Below are 16,081 nucleotides of genomic sequence, written 5' to 3'. Positions count from 1 at the left end.
TCCACAACCGTACTCAATGTTACTACAGCATACGCCGTCGTCACATCACCATTTGGTAACTTAAAACATGAACCATCCACATACAAGGTACCATCGGGATCTACCAATGGAGTGTTTTTCAGGTCAATACGACCCTTCGTCTCCTCTTCAGTTCTCAAATAGCAATCATGTGGTGTTACATCACTTAATTCCATTTCGATCGGCAACAACGTTGCTGGATTCAACACATTACACCGTTTTATCCGTATGTGACTTGCCAACAACGTCAACTCATATCCAGACAACCTTGCGCTCGTCAAATGTTGAGTTTTCGTTCGGTTCAAGAGAGGGTCGACTGCATGCGGGACCATCACCGTGAGCATATTATCCATGACCAGACCTGCGGACTGTCGAATGGACGCCGCAGCTGCCGCTGTTGCTCTCAAACAACTCGGCAAGGCTCTAGCTACGGGGTCTAAGGTCGAAGAAAAATATGCGCATGGACGCTGTTTGTCGCCAAATTGTTGTGTCAGAACACTCAACGCACAACCGTCCCTCTCGTGAACATAAAGTGTGAACGGCCTATTATAATCAGGAGTACCCAACACAGGAGCCGAACACAACGCATCACGCAATTCAGAAAAACTTTTCTGACACTCTTCAGTCCATGGCAAAGGAGATGAAACATCATTGCACGTAAGGGCTATCAATGGTTTCGCCGACAATGAAAAATTTGGAATCCATTGTCTGCAGTATGACGTAATACCTAGAAAGGCACGTACATCTCTCTGAGTCTTTGGCACAGTCATTCGAGCAATCGCTGCAATTCTCTCTGGGGTCAACCTTCTCCCATCCTTTGACAGTAAGTGACCTAAGTAGGTTACTTCTTGACAACAATATTGTAGCTTAGAAGGTGACACCTTGTGATGTAAGTCACATAGGTGCTGCAACAATGATACTGTAGCGGTTTTGCAAATAGCCTCTGTATCAGCTGCCACTAATAGGTTGTCAACGTATTGAACTAAGGCTGCGCCTGTCGGCAACACAAACGCATCAAGCTGACTTTTAAGTGCTTGGCTATAGATCGATGGACTCTCACAGTAGCCCTGTGGTGCGCGTTTAAATCTAAAACTGCGACCACCCAGTGAAAATCCGAATAGGTCTCTGCTTTCTTCAGCGATCGGAATACTAAAGAAAGCATTCTTTAGATCGATTACGGTGAACCAGGAGGCAGAAGCCGGAATCAGGGTCAACAAAGCCGTGATGTCAGGCACCACAGGAAACTGGGGAATCACGATTTTATTTACTTCTCGTAAATCAATTACAAAGCGGTACACAGGAGGTTTAGTTGGATCTGTGCGTTTCAAAATCGGTAACACAGGACTATTACACACATTGCCTCGAGTTTCTTCAATGACATCCTTTTCGATCAGGTCATAAATGATCGCTAATAGTGCTCGCTCACCATCAAAAGAGATACGATACTGTGGTATACGTGGGAAACGCACGTTCGATTTCAACTGAACCACATAAGGTGGGATGTTCAATAAGCCTACATCATTGGGACCCGTAGCCCATAACGACGCAGGAAGGGAACTCAATTCCGGTGGGAACTTATCAATTGATAAGTACATAGGAGAGATCGTTCTCTGACCTAATGTAAGCTGCACTCCCGCAGGAGAGCAGTACAAAGTCGCATATAACCGTTTTAACAAATCCAAGCCCAAAAGATTCTCACCACAACCAGTAGATAAAATCAATGGGGCCTCTAGCTCATGAGGACCAATCGTAAGGGACAAAGGGCTAGAGACAGGATTGCTAACAGGGGCGCCAGAGAATCCAATGGAAACATTTGTTAAGCCGGACAAAGGTGCGCCAGGGTGTTTCGAATGCATGATGGAACTTTTCGTTGCACCAGTGTCTAACAGAAAAGGCTCAACTACGCCAGATGTAGCAACTGCGACGTAAGGCCCACTCTGATCAACCGGAACTGATACTACTCCCTCTCTCTGTCGGTGGCTGTCCTAGTAGTGGTTACCTGCATCAATCTCATGTTCGACGTAATAATCGACATGATACTGTGCTGATTTATCGGACCTCGCATTTCGTTGGTCAAAATAAATATTCGCGTCTGATGGGGTATGAGGGCGCTCATGATTTTGATTTTGAGGGGCACCGCCGCCTCTACCTCGGGGTGCTTGTTGAGGACCACCACGACCCCCTCGTGCCGACACCCCGTTAAGCCGGTCACGCAAAGCTGGGCAATCATATTTTATATGGCCCTCTCTTCTACAATATGCACACTGATTGTACCCAAGCGTAGATCTAGAGTCGGAGAAGTCAGATCGTGACTGCATCCTGGAAGATTGTAATTGTGGTCGATATTGCTGTTGAGAATCATTTTGATTTGAACGTGGAGGATACGCTTGCTGTAACAGAACCTTCGTTTTAAGCTCCTTCGTTTTCTTGTCTGAACGATCACTTTCTTCCTTTTCCCTATTCTCATAGTATTGAGCTGTCGCTAATATTTGAGCAGTAGTTGAAACCGCCCAAGCACTTTCTGAATTTTTCAATTTGGTGCATAGCTCAGGCAACAAATTCAATACAAATTTATCAACAAATAACCGTTGGCCTCCCTCGGTGCCCATATCCTGACCACTATGATCGACAAATGCCTCTTCGAATCTGGTAAAGAAATCGGAGACACTCTCGTCCTTCTTTTGCTTACAAGCTGCTAATTTATCCCAATTTACCTTCATCGCTGGCATGAGCGTTTTCATAAGTGTAATGATTTTCTGAGGCAGCTCTGTAATTAACTGCTCAGGCTTAGCCCCACCAACTTGTCGTCCATCTGTGGTAAATAAATAAATAATACCTCTCTTTTTGAATGCATAAATGAATAACAGATAGCTCAATAAATAAGAGTCAAGATTCGAGGTAGTAGGAGTTTTGCAGGTTTAATACAGCATAAGGACAGGAACAGGACCACCTGCACAGGAATAGGATGGCAAGCCCTGGCAGCGCTGCCGGGGTCAGGATCTGGAATGGCTAGCGTGGTCTTTAATAACAGTACATGAGCATATATACATAACGCAAACACATAGCATTACATTGCAATAGGCGTAGCAGTGGGTGGAGCAATAGGCGTGACGCATAGCAGTCGCGAAAGATAAGGGTGAAAAGAGGTGTAACAGGGCGTATACATAGACATGTGATGCAAACGTAACAGAATATGTCATAAATGGGGCGGAAACATGGAGGGGGCTACCTAAGGAGCCGGGACCTCTAACCTGATGGTGCGCGCAAACTGGCAATGACGTATTACTAGGAGAAGCTGGGGGCTTCGAACTCTGTGCTAGGAGCAGAGACTGAAGTCTGGAGAGTCAGGGCGACATGTACCTAAGTAGTATCTAGTATCTGATATTTAGAGAACATGTTGATATAGACTATAAGTCAGGAGGGGAAAGGCTAACTTGATTCTAAGACTGGAGCATGCATTATTCTACATGTAGTGCGTGATGAAGAATATTAAATGACCATTAAATGCAGTATTTCTCTTGCATGGAGACGTAAAGGCTAGACAATGACGGAAACTATTGATGCAGTTCAGTAGCTTAGGAATGCAGAGAAGGAGGGCTGAACTGATAACTCGAATCATAACATACTCTTGGCAGACTCAGAGGCAGAGCCAGGCTGAACCGGGCACTGCGAGGCTGGAAGTAAGTGAAGGGTCGAGGATACAGGTGGGGGCTGTATCGCTCCTCAGCGAGGGCTTCAGGAGACAGGAGCTGAATCTGGTGTCCGGGCCCTTTTGAGGCCTAGAAACGGGGACTTTACAATGGAATAACGTGCACACTGAGAAACGTGGCAACGTAACTTTACATAGGCCTAACATTCGTAGTATTCACGAGAACTGGAAACTGGCATACTAGAGGTGGACACAACTATAATTGCGTCTTTAATCAAACATGGGGAATACATATGCATATTAATCATGCACAGATAACATATGATGGAGGACGCGTAGGGACACAGAACATGGCATAATTTACTTTTCCACATTCCCTCCTTGTCACTACGTTTCCTTCAGGAAACATCAATATTCATGATACCATCTATCATTTCATACAGTATCATTTGCTCGTCTCGAATTTTCTTGGAACGGGATTTAGAACGGGACTTGGGACTAGGAATTACACTAGGAATACAGGATGTAGCGCAAATGCCGCAAATCGCAGGGCCACATTGTATACAGAGGCAGCAGCTGAATATGATCGCTACTGCAATACCTAGAAAGGACAAGACTTTCCATCCCCAGGCGGAAATTATATTCCAGAACCAACCGGACCATGTCCAGGTGCCTGGATTTTGGTGCAACAGATGGGCAATTTTATGAAGTCTGGTTATAGCTGAATAAACAGACGGCGCGTTATTTGGAATGAAAATGCAGCAACTAGATCCGATGACTCTACATGCCCCGCCCCTATCGGCCAGTATGACGTCAAGGACGAGACGATTTTGCAAAACTACAAATCTCATGGCAGATTGCTCTTCGGTTAAGTTACCTAGAGCAGAGGCAGTCTCATTTACTACAGCTTCAAGGGTTCTGGTTAACCTACGGATTAGCTTACTATTCTGGATAGGTCCTATAAAGAAGAAGAAACCTCTATTGAAATCTGTATATTGTTCTAGAGCAGTTTCAGTATAATCGACAATTGGGGACTCGATCTCCCTTCTATGTCTAATGTGTACTAGATGTGTGTTTCTATGATAATCAGATGGGGCTAGGAAAACAGGTGGCAGTAGGAAGGCAATGTAACAGGTTCCCTCCCAATCAAGGGGCAGACGAACATATGCGGTTTGACCACAAATAAAATATGAATGACGTGAAGCTTTGAAAATAGATTTCCCACTGTCACTATACTTGACAATAGTAGTACAATCGCTATGTCCTACGTGTGTAGAACCATTATTTCGGACACATAATTCGCCTTTGACTGGTAGTACTGAAATTGCAGGTAAGTCTGGAGTAGTATCAGACTGAACATTCAGGACCATGAAATTCGAAGAATAATTACCTAAATTATACACTTCATTTTCTAGATCTAACCCGGTTCTGTGGGGGAGACCTTGCTTGTCTGGAAAACATGTACTATTAAGAAAAGACATATCTGTTGAAGATGACGTTAACGTGGACCATGCTCCACACGAACCATTATGTGAAAATGGATAAGGAAAGAGTGGCAGAACTCCCTTCGGTGTCCGAAAAGGGGGGAGTCGACCACACACCCAACAATTAGTGGCATTGCTGGTCTGGTGTGAATAATGTAACATGCGGATAAAAGAATTATTTCGCATAGCGAGGCGGTAAGAGAGATCATGAGGAGGCAGATCACTAAACGTGTGCTCTACCGTAACATTAGTAGACTTATTTACATGAGAAACTGGAAAATACAGGTAAAATGCATAACTGGTGCAGGAAATCATAATGCTGAGAAATAATATGAAACTTAGAAAAACGATACATCGGATTGAGTTTTGACTAACTCTCTCACTATGGGGGTCTATTTTATACATGTCAGAAACAGTCTAACCGTTTCACCTAGGGGAGGACTTAGACAATCAAACTGGCTGACTTATTTTACTAGACCGGAGTTTCAACTTATACTCCTGCTGCGGAGTTTTCTCTAACAGGGAGGGTGCAGTATCATTGTTCTTTGCGGGACAGTCCTTGAGAATAGTACTTTGGCAGTCTTTCAAATCCTGAGAAATGTTCTTTGAAACGGGCTTCAATCCATAAAATTTCTTTATGTGCGAAAGGTGCACCCAGCCTTTGCGTCCCTCCAACTTCACGGCTGTGCGGGTGGCGAGGAGGACCTGTCGGGGCTCCTTCCAGCGAGGCTCTAGCGGACTTGAGCGGTCAAAATTTCTCACTAAAACCATGGATCCGGGAACGATTTCATGCGGTGCCACCTCGGTATTGTCTGGAAATGCGGCGGCAACCTGTGAACGACAAGAGTTGAGGGCAGACATCAAGGAAGCTAGGTAATCTGTCAGCATATTACTTGAAACATCGGTAATACTTCGGGGTCTGGGTGTACCCCACATGTTAGGGGGGCGGCCGAAAACGACCTCATACGGGGACAGACCTGATCTGGAATGTGCGACCATGCGCATATAGAACAAAGCGACTGGCAGAGCTACTAGCCAGTCCACACCTTTCTCTTTACATACTTTGGCGATGCGGATTTTCAGAGTCTGGTTATGTCTCTCTACGAGACCTGCTGCTTCAGGGTGGCGTACACAATGGAACTTCCACTGGTACCCTAACAAAAGGGAAACATGCTTCATTAACTCTGAGGAGAATGGCTGGCCGTTATCAGAATATACGACCCTAGGGAGTCCATAACGGGGGAAGAACTCACGAACCAACTGCTTGGCAGTGGTCGCAGCTGTGTAATCTGGGACTGGATATGCTTCTGTCCACCTGGACAAAGCGCATACAATTACGAGGACATACTTGAAACCTCGACATCGCTCCATCTGAATATAATCCATCTGGAGGACTTCAAAAGGGTGGTCAGGAGGTTGGAATCCACCTTGTTCCACCGGGACACTTTTACCTGGATTAAACTGACAACATATCATACAGGTACGGACTTTCTGCTTGGCTGCAGCTCGTAAATGCTTGTTGAACCAAATGTTCTGGATACTGTCTAACATAGCTTTTTCTCCTAAATGTGCTGGACTATGTGCGGTATTGATAATGACTTGAACCATAGAGTCGGGGAGAAACCATGTGGCTTTTCCCTTCGTCACCCATCCTTGATCTGTCTGGACCCCTCCTTGTTCGGACCATTTCTTGATTTCTTCGGGAGTAGCATGTAACTGGATATCTATGACATCTTGAGTAGGGTCCTTAATTGTCATACATGTAGTCGGATCTAGAGTGTGTGTCATGTTAGCTGGAATGTCTGGAGTCTGAGCTGTAAGCTTGGCTGTGCGATCTGCTAGATCATTACCCTGGGAAATAATGTCAGTAACTTTCGTATGTGCTTTGCATTTCATGATAGCAATGGATGTCGGTAAATGTATTGCATCTAACAGAGCTTGAATAAGGAGACCATGCTGAATCTTGGTTCCATGAGAAGTCATGAAACCTCTCTCCTGCCAGAGCACTCCAAAGTCGTGTACGACTCCAAATGCGTAGCGTGAATCTGTGTAAACATTAACTTTCAGGTTCTTGGCGTGTATGCAGGCTTGTGTCAGAGCAACTAGCTCTGCTGCTTGAGCGGACAGGGTGTCAATACGGTGTGTCTCTATAACGTCGGTGTCGGTAGTCACTGCATACGCGGCGACTAGTTCTCCTGTACTAGTTCTCATACATGAACCATCCACATAAAGTGTCAGGTCGGGATCTGGTAACGGAATATCGGTCAGGTCTTGTCTTGGCTTTGTCGTAATGTTGACTACTTCCACACAGTCATGTGTGGCAGGATTTGGATTAACTGATGGTAACAGTGTAGCAGGATTGAGAACGTTGCAGCGTCTGATTTCTATGTGTGGCTGAAACAGTGTCAATTCATAACCTGTTAAACGTGCAATTGTCAAGTGCTGGGTCTGTGTTCGATTTAAAAGAACTTCCACGGAGTGTGGAACTTGTACTGTCAGGGAGTGTCCTAATACTATGGAATCACTTTGTCTGATAGCTAGTGCTGTGGCTGCAACTGACTTGAGGCACGCAGGCAGAGCCTGGGCTACAGGATCTAATGTGCTCGAAAAATAGGCACATGGCTTGTATTGTCCTGCTTGATCTTGTGTGAGAACAGATAATGCTGTACCTTCACGTTCTGTGACGAACAGTGTAAAAGGCTTACTGTAGTTTGGTGTAGCTAGAACTGGAGCTTGGCATAAAGCTTTCTTTAACTCATTGAAGCTAAGTGTATGTTCAGATGTCCAAGGGAGAACAGTCGATACGGCTGCCTCCTGTGTCGTTAACTGTATCAGTGGCTTGGCTAGAAATGCATACTGAGGAATCCATTGTCTACAATAAGAAGTAAGGCCGATAAAAGCACGTACCTCCTTCTGGGTCTTGGGCTGAGGAAGACTCGCTATTAACTGGATACGGTCTGGTGTCAACTGCCTACCCCTCTTTGACAGTAAGTGTCCTAAGTAGACCACTTGCTGGACACAGAATTGAAGCTTCGAAGGGGACACCTTGTGCCCCATCTCGGCTAGGAAATACAGAACTGTGAGGGATGCTCGCTCGCAAGCACGTTCAGAACGGGCTGTGATCAATAGATCATCGACATACTGGAGCAGGGCAGTGTCAGTTGGCATGTGAACATTATCTAGTTGTCTCTTAAGTGCTTGACTGTAAATACTAGGGCTTTCTGTGAAACCTTGAGGAGCTCGTGTGAACATATAGCTCCTTCCATTTAAACAGAATCCGAAAAGAAACTGGCTGTCTGGATGAATGGGAACACTGAAAAACGCGTTCTTGAGGTCGATTACAGTAAAGAACATGGCTTCGGAATCAATGGCTGTTAATAGGGAAGAGATATCTGGGACAACTGGGTACAGAGGAATAATACATTTATTAAGTTCTCGGAGATCAATCACTAAACGATATACTGGGGGTGCATTTGGATCAGTACGTTTCATGACTGGAATGATCGGAGAATTGCATACATTGGAGTCAGTTTCTACAACCACTCCTTGAGCGATGAGCTCGTCAATAATTTTGGATAAGGCTGCTACAGCCTCAGGTGGCAATCTGTACTGTCTGATTCGTGGTAACACTACACCTGGCTTGAGAGTCACACGATGGGGTGTGATTTGCATGTAACCTACATCAGTTGGACCTTGCGCCCATAGATGCTGCGGAACATTAGACAATCTGGGATCAAAATCTCGTAATACATAGTGACCCTTAAAGTCACGCAGGAACAGACGTATTCCCTCTGGGGAACAGCATATAACTGCACCTAATTCTTTCAGTGTTTTAATGCCTAATAGATTTTCTGGACATGACTTAGTAAGTAACAGATCAGTAGTACGGGACAATGGACCTACTTCTAGAGTAACTGGCTTTGATATTTCATTTACAATGGGTTTTCCTGAAAATCCAAGGGAAACATTTCTTGAGCCTGAGAGCGGAGCCCCTGGAACTTCGGCGTGACTTATAGTGGTCCTACTTGCCCCTGTATCAATCAGAAACTTTCTGTCTTTCCCTAATACTTGACTGTGAACATAGGGACCTTCTTGATCTACAGGTATCTCGATGAGAGGCAAGCCTACCTCCCTCTCTAGGCTGTTTCATGAATACGGCTGATACTCTGGATACTCAGACTGTGCATACTGGTACATCTGCTGTGTAACATGCTGTGTTGCAGCGATGGGCTGCGGTGCTGTAACTGTCTGTGGTGCATTCTGTGGCTGAGGAGTCTGTGAAACTTGTTCTTGTCTAGGCGGACGTGGTCTTTCTTTAGTCTTACCGGTAGCTATGTTGTGTTTCAGAACTGCACACTCGTTTATAAAATGACCTGGCTGTTTACAATAATTGCAGTTCCCTTTAACGGGAGCTGCAGGATGACTGGCTTGATTCGGACCCCTCTTCTGACTGTCTTGTGGAATAGATTGTGCAACTAGTACTTTCATTTTCGTGTCTTTCATACGCTTTCTCTCGTGTTCTTGTTCTTCCCTGATTCTATTCTGGTGGTATTGGAGCATCTGTAACATCTGGGACGGGGTATTAGCTTGCCAGGTACTTTCGACTTTCAAAACTCGATTTTTAATTGGTGGACTTGAATTCTCGACTAATTTAGTAACAAAAAGGTGAGGGTATGACTCACTACTTGTCTTGAGGCCACTGTTGATGCTAAAACATTTCTCAAATCTAGAATAAAAATCACTAATGTCTTCGTCTTGTTTCTGTTTACAGGCTGAGATTGCATCCCAGTCTTCCTTTTTCGTTGTTAACAATCTGGGTAAAACTTGAATCAATAATTCAGGTAATTCTTTACATTTCGCTCCAAGACCGGTACCTGGTACTCGTGCCTTGTCTTCAGCTTCTAGGACTGCCCAATCTATCTTTTTCTCTCCCACCTCCCATTCTTTTTCCTTGAGTTTCTCATATACCCCTGCGGGCAACAGGACTTTTAACATTTTAATAATATCTGGATACGTGTATTCTCCCATACGGAGCATGTCTTTTAATTCTCGGTGGAACCCTGCTGGATCTTTATCATGACAGGGAATTAACTTTTTCATCTCTAAGAGTTCCATCTTTGTGATAGGGGTGTAAACAAACACTCGTTGCATTTCACCACCGTCTGTCTTAATTGGATGCACTTCTCGTAACGGATTCTGTCTGTCTATGTAAAAGGGTTTACTTTCTGGGGGTGAGACATGAACAAAATGCGGGTTCAAAAACATACTATATTTGTGGCGCTGTTCTAGAATGACACTAATTAAATCAGTACCTAAACCTTTCCATCTATACTGGAGTAACTCGTTCAGGATATCATGTAGCGGGCCTGGATCAGAGTGCTGACCCTCATACAATGTAATGAGGTGCTGGATCATATACATACCCACCAGTCGTTGCTCGGCTGGGGGCAGTTTCAGAAACATTTGTGCCACTATTTCGTCTGGAAAAGTGGTAGAATCAGTAATCCATCGGACTGCTGATCGGGCTAGTTCTTGTTCATGCATGGTACTTAATTCACTGTAACCGATTCGTGATTTCAGAATGTGATCGGTAGCTTGAAATACTTGTTCCAGAGAACCTTGTTCTGGGGCTGGATGATGAAAAATTGACTTGTGTTCTAGGCGCAAATGGCGATCTGGAAATTTAGATTTTCCTACATACGCTATTCTGTCGGGATTCTCGTCCTCTACCTCTTCCGTAGAAGAGTCATTTTCTTTCTCGCTTACTTGTGCTGCTTTACGTTGATCGTGTAACCTTATTATTTCTTTACGAATTTTCTTGTACATACTCTCTATACTACCGATGGTCTTGTGCTTACCCTCGGCTATATTATCACTCCACCTTGTCAGGACTTTCATTTCGGCTCGATCTTTGGTCGGATAATCTTGTTCTCGTATTAGACAATTAATCAGAAACTTTAATAGCATGAGCTGGACTTCAACTTTTCTTTGGCACATGACGTCACTAATACTTTCTGGATCATTCCCTGTACGGATGAAACGATATATTCTGTCTAGATCTTCTTTCATATCTGGTAGGGTAACTAGATACTCGGTCACCTTTCTTACGCGTAATGAATATAAAACCATATTATCCTCGCCTGGGACTGGATCATAGCCACATTCGTTAAGGGCTTTTCTTATTTCTGCAACAGACTGATATCTGGGCGTACGCTGTGACGCTTGTGCATGTAATTCGGCTAACGTTAAGCGCTTGTGTGGCGGCGGGGTTTGAGGAGGACCTCCCCCTGCGGCCCCTAAACTAGAGTCGTCTACTGATGCTCTTCGTCCTGGCAGAGTGGGAAATGGAAATGCAGACTGGACTTGTATGGCGGGCTGGACCGGGGGTACCGTAACAGGTACTCCGGTGTCTGGAGGAGCGGGAAGTGCCTGATTTACAGGGACTGGCGGAGCGGGATTTGCATATTCTGGGACTGTGTCGTCCAAATAGGACGAAATGAAAATATCAGCTGCGGTCGGTTTGTGACGTAGCTTGGTCGGAACTAATGGTAGCGGGAAATTACTGGACGCCTCTGGGGTCGCTTTTGGCAAGCCCTCGGCAAGAAGAGGATACATACCCTTAATGAGGGCGTTCCTCTGTCTGTCTGTCTGTTCGGTTTTGACTCGTTCACCTATCTCGATTAATTCCCTTTCTTGGGCTCGTTCTAAGGATTCTCTACTTAATTCTGACTTTCTGATTTCCTTTTCGGTTCTTTTATGAGATTCTTTGCGCCATAACTCGATGGCATCTTTCTGTGACTGTCTGGCTTTCTTTTTCCATAATGCTTCTTCTACTCGCATGATGCACTCGGCATCCCATGTGCCTGATACAGGCCATCTATACTTTTCCTCTAACTGTTTGGTATACTCGACCCATAAATCTAGATACAATATGGCGCTTATGCCATGTTTCTGATACATAAAATGACCTGGACTGTCCCTAGGCGGGACAGGAACTGCTGCTTCCAGCAGACCCTTTCTAGTTTTTAACTGACGTAACTTAGAAAACAAGGGCATGACTGAACTGTAACTGAGACACAATACGTAATTACACAATAAACACGATAATTACTTCACACTCATACCACAACATCAAAATACATGAAGAACATTTAGAATAACAGTTCGAACAGAATACTACCTGGAATACGGAACACAGAATACATGAATTTTCTCGAGAACAGAACTGACTAGAACAGAAACTAGATGCACTGCTGAAACAGTACGAGACTTACCGGTCTCATAAAGAGACACGTCAGGACCTGCATCCACCGAAGTGGACACTTCGTTTGTGGGTCTGTGTACCACCAACCCACGGACCAGAGTCAATTAAATTGACCCTGTCTAGATACTACCCCAGTAACGGTACTCACCGGGCAGCAAGAACGGAAGGCCTCGGACTGGACTGGACTGCTACGACGACGGACGACGAACTTCGGACTTCAGTTACGGGTGGACCTCCAGATACCTCGGACCTTGGACTCTCGGCTTGGGCTCTGGTCGGGACTCGCCGCGTTCCTCCACCGCCTCGTCTGGATGCTGGACCGCCTCCTCCGTCTCCTCCGTGGGCCTGAGGGATACTTGAAGCAGAAATATCTGCACGTGCACGGTATGGTTCCGTCACGGCTGCAGAGGGTCAGGGGGCCGGCGTGGCTTCACCGGCGCGTGGGGAAAGGGCAAGTCCCTGTTCGGGCGCCATTATGTGGTAAATAAATAAATAATACCTCTCTTTTTGAATGCATAAATGAATAACAGATAGCTCAATAAATAAGAGTCAAGATTCGAGGTAGTAGGAGTTTTGCAGGTTTAATACAGCATAAGGACAGGAACAGGACCACCTGCACAGGAATAGGATGGCAAGCCCTGGCAGCGCTGCCGGGGTCAGGATCTGGAATGGCTAGCGTGGTCTTTAATAACAGTACATGAGCATATATACATAACGCAAACACATAGCATTACATTGCAATAGGCGTAGCAGTGGGTGGAGCAATAGGCGTGACGCGTAGCAGTCGCGAAAGATAAGGGTGAAAAGAGGTGTAACAGGGCGTATACATAGACATGTGATGCAAACGTAACAGAATATGTCATAAATGGGGCGGAAACATGGAGGGGGCTACCTAAGGAGCCGGGACCTCTAACCTGATGGTGCGCGCAAACTGGCAATGACGTATTACTAGGAGAAGCTGGGGGCTTCGAACTCTGTGCTAGGAGCAGAGACTGAAGTCTGGAGAGTCAGGGCGACATGTACCTAAGTAGTATCTAGTATCTGATATTTAGAGAACATGTTGATATAGACTATAAGTCAGGAGGGGAAAGGCTAACTTGATTCTAAGACTGGAGCATGCATTATTCTACATGTAGTGCGTGATGAAGAATATTAAATGACCATTAAATGCAGTATTTCTCTTGCATGGAGACGTAAAGGCTAGACAATGACGGAAACTATTGATGCAGTTCAGTAGCTTAGGAATGCAGAGAAGGAGGGCTGAACTGATAACTCGAATCATAACATACTCTTGGCAGACTCAGAGGCAGAGCCAGGCTGAACCGGGCACTGCGAGGCTGGAAGTAAGTGAAGGGTCGAGGATACAGGTGGGGGCTGTATCGCTCCTCAGCGAGGGCTTCAGGAGACAGGAGCTGAATCTGGTGTCCGGGCCCTTTTGAGGCCTAGAAACGGGGACTTTACAATGGAATAACGTGCACACTGAGAAACGTGGCAACGTAACTTTACATAGGCCTAACATTCGTAGTATTCACGAGAACTGGAAACTGGCATACTAGAGGTGGACACAACTATAATTGCGTCTTTAATCAAACATGGGGAATACATATGCATATTAATCATGCACAGATAACATATGATGGAGGACGCGTAGGGACACAGAACATGGCATAATTTACTTTTCCACACATCTGCCGCTACTAGTGTAGCCCAGTCACCACCTAACTCAACTAAATGATTCTCTTGGCGAATTTTCGCCCAAATCGGTTGTGGTACGACATTGCCAAACAGCATGTCGATGTCCGCAAGATTCATAACAGTAGCGTCTACCAGTTGAGACAACTCCTTATAATAACCTGCCGGATTCTTGCGTGGATCAGGTAAAGATTGTTTCACCTGCAAAACTTCTGATCGCTTCCATGGGAGGTGTATCCAAACTCTCTGAAAGTATGGCAGAATCACAGGATTAGCTTGCGGGTCACCTGGCATGTATACTGGCGGAACCTCTCTCATAGGATACTGACCGGAGTTCGTTCTCTGAGTATCGGAATCGTCATCAAACGACACTCGAGAAAACACTGTGCACCGTAAGGCTAATAATCGCTCCAATGCACGTCGTACATCTCCACCTACAATCATGCCGTTCGAAAATTGACTCTGAAGTTCAGTCATATCGGGCGGTACATTATCTAAATCATCATTGTACCATTCTTCTCTCAAAAAGTTACACATTTCTTCGAACACAAATCTCTGAGTGGGCTCATTAAACTGAGAAAACGTATCAAAGACCACGCGCGGCGGGTAGTTAGCAGGGTGTCTTATCCATCTACGCGCCATAGTTACCAACGTGGCACTCTCCCTTCCACCAGGGATTTGACTGTGCCTCTGAGGAGTTTCAGAGACATCGGGTCGAAATAACGATCCAGAAAGTGGGGAGTAAAGAGTAGCGACAGTATTAGGGATACGATTACGAACAGAAGGAGGAAAAAGAACAGGAGCAACAACATTAGGAGTGAACGAAGGGGCAGCAGAGGTAGCCGTGACGGCTGAGGTAACAGGAACGATTGACTGAGGGGGTACAGGCAAAGGAGCGGTAGGAATAGGACCAGGTGGTAGGACAAACGCAGGACCAACAACAGGCTGACCAGCAGCCGCTGGAACTACAGGAGGAACTACAGGAGGAACTACAAGAGGAACTACAGGGGGAACTACAGGGGCTGTAGCACCCTGTGCATAAGGAGGTGGCGATTTCATCAAATACGCTAACAGAGGATCCTCCTTCGAGTCCTCTTCTGTCTTATCAAGACTAGTTGATAATACCGGATAACATTTGTCTATTCTCATGTGATGTAGTCTAGTAGAAACTTTACAACTTGCATTATCGGGACGATACCTTCTTTACGATTCTTTTTAAGCTGTTTGATTTCTTTCTGTTTGGCCTCTTTACGCCACAACCGAAGGGAATCAAACATAGCTGGCCTAGCTTTCTTCTTAAATAATTTAGTTTCTAGATTATCTAAAATCTCCATTTCAAAACTTCCGTGTGGTGGCCAACTAAGGACACCATCCTTTCTCGTATAACGGACCCAATAGTCACTATATATAATAGGGCCCACACCATGTCGACTATAGAGCTCATATATCGGAGTTCCAACTGGAGGTATTGGACACGAGTCCTCCAGCCGGGAATCCTTGTTGCAACATTTGAAGAAACCAATGAAACCACTACGGCTAGGCATCATGCACACTAACCAAGTATCAAACTTCAAGGGTTACCAAAGTACTGAATCTTCGTGAAAGACAAAACCCTCGGTTTTTGGCAATTGCAACTGTCAAATAACAACTAAGGACCAACAACTAAGCACCACAAATGCAATGGAACCATGCAAACAACTAAGCACCAACAACTAAGGACTGGGAGCAACCCACAAATACTTAACTGAGAGCTCGATGGCGTCACCAGGAAGGCCCGTCTATCGTCTCGCCATACAAAGGACTACGCCAGGCACCAAAACAGGTCGACAGTCAGAGCATCGATCCGTTGCAGCTGTCAGGAGGCGGGAATCTTCGCGGGAAAAATCTTTGGACCACTTATTTCGACAACAGGATCGATGAAGCGGGGTGCACCTTTTCCTCTGAGATTTCACACGAAGTTCCTCGCAATCGTCA

The sequence above is a fragment of the Lissotriton helveticus genome, chromosome 7 (genome assembly GCF_964261635.1).
Source record: "Lissotriton helveticus chromosome 7, aLisHel1.1, whole genome shotgun sequence".
NCBI lineage: Eukaryota > Metazoa > Chordata > Amphibia > Caudata > Salamandridae > Lissotriton > Lissotriton helveticus.
The sequence above is the reverse complement of the archived record's forward strand: the minus strand, read 5'-3'. Positions refer to the sequence as shown.